The sequence below is a fragment of the Terrapene carolina genome, unplaced genomic scaffold, assembly GCF_002925995.2.
Source record: "Terrapene carolina triunguis isolate 2854851 unplaced genomic scaffold, T_m_triunguis-2.0 Scaffold236, whole genome shotgun sequence".
Taxonomy (NCBI): Eukaryota; Metazoa; Chordata; order Testudines; family Emydidae; genus Terrapene; species Terrapene triunguis.
In genome coordinates this window covers 7,699,969-7,702,136 of record NW_020664587.1, presented here as the reverse complement: position 1 = coordinate 7,702,136, position 2,168 = coordinate 7,699,969, and positions in this window count along the sequence as shown.

Below are 2,168 nucleotides of genomic sequence, written 5' to 3'. Positions count from 1 at the left end.
GGAGCCAGCCCTGAAGGTAAGGCACAAGTTGCCACTAAGGTACGTATCAGCAATAGGTTTCTCTCAGTTAGACACATAAGATACCACTGTCAGCTACATGGCGCCTTGGCTTCGCTGTTCCTGAACAGTACAAGTGGCTCGTGGTCTGTCCCCAGCTAGAAATGATACAGACCCCACAGGTATCCCAGGGAACATATGCCCACAGCCTGGGCCAGGCACACTCAGTGCTGGAGTCGAGCAGCCTCAGAGTGTGAAAGGTGCCTGGGACAATGGCTTGTGGTCCCCTCCAGACAACATGGGGGTAAAAAGGCTGGCTACTCCGGTGCTTCCACCACAGCCGTGGGAGACCTGGAGAAGGTGCCGATTGGAGGCCCAGTCTGCGGGCCCGGTCTGCAGGCCTTCTGCAGCCATTTGCCCGTGTGCAAAACAAAGGCAAAGCACTACCATTCGGAGTGGCCCTTTACACCCACTTTGCCCTGGTGTAAAACACCACCACCAGGAGCAGGGCAATGGAGCATCAGGCCCTGCAGTGCAAAGGAGAAAGCAACGCCCTCAGCCCGCACTGGCAAGGAGAGAGAAACTCTCCAGGGACTCTGCAGCAATTAGCAGCTCCTTAACAGATTCTGTGGTGCAACCCACATCACGTGGGGAAATATTTTAACATACTTCCCCTTATATAAACAGCCCCCCCCCCACCCATTTGCAGGCAGGGCCACACCCACCAGGTATTATGCTGGAAGGACAGCGCTGCTGGGTGCAATACTTCACCAGCGTGCAGGGCCTGTGCCCTCCATCCAGCGATGGGAAGCCGTGCTCTGGGACCTGATTGCCCTAGAGCCAATGCAAGGCCCAACCTTACAGCTGAGCGCTAATGCTCCCAGCTGAATGTACACATTGATGGGGAGTGGGGGGGAGCCAGAGGAGGTTAATTACACTCCATTGAGGCAAAGGTCGCAAGGAAAGTAAAATATTAACTTCATGCACCAGCCCCTCCTCCACTGCACATTGCACCAGATCCTGCTTGCACTGCACGGGTGCCAGTCAGGGCACAGATGCCCTGCCAGCGTGATGGGGGTAGCCCCACTGCAACCGAGAGCTATGCCAGCTAAGGCGCTGGCCCCGAAGAGTAAATCAGGGGAAGCCAGGAGACCTTCCCCAGGACAAGACGGATGCGCAGGAAGGATCAGGCCGGTTGTCCCTACACTAAACGGTGTACTTTATCTAAGGCCCTGTTCTGAAATCTGGTGCGCGATTTCATTCTCTTGTGAAAAAGGTTTAGACACCCAGTTCCTTCCCCTCCTTCCCGCCCTTCCTGGATATTTTTGCTTTTCCCCAGCCCAGTCTCTTTGGACAAGCCCCAGTCTGAGATTGGGTTTGCCCTGTTCAGATTCCTGTCGCTTTCGCCCACTCTTTACCCCTCTCCAAAGCCGGCCCCGGAGCCAGGGTGGTGTTGGGGGCAGGGAGAGGGCCATGAAGGACAATCAGAAAGCCCCACACATGGGTGGGGCTGAAAAACCCGCTTTTCATGCGACCAAACCCTGGCAACATGAAAATACAGTCAGGAGACCAAGGAAAGCAACAGCTCAAATGCACAGAGGAATCAAGGAGGATTGGGTTAGACTGGACGGCTGAAGTCCAAAGGATCAGGCTATGAGAGACTTTGTCCTTTTCACATGTCGCCACCAAAGTTGACATTTTGGGGGAGCAAAGCTTTGACGGCCTGATTTTCAGAGGTGCTGAGCACCCCTTCCTCGAGGGAGCTGGCGACAACAGCCTCTGAACCCCGAGCAAATCCGAATCGGGCTGTTTTAGCAAGTGCTGTCAGCAGTTCCCTAGGCCAGATCCGCTGGAAGAGACCCGCCAGACAGCCCCTTCCTCCCTCTAGCAGCGGGATTCAGCCAGGAGGGTCTCTTGTTCTGCACAGATCCAAGTTGCAACGTTTAAACAGACACACACCCCGTTTTGGGTTGTCCTTCATTCCCGGGCACACAGATCCAAGCTGCAAAGTAGAGAAACTAAACAAACACACACACACACACACGATCCAAGGAAAGTGTAAACACACACACACTGTTTTGGTTTTCCTTACCCTGCTCGTACACACTCTGTGTGTGTGTGTGTGGGGGGGGGTCCTGTGCACAGTCAGGGTAGGGCATGATCCAAGCTAG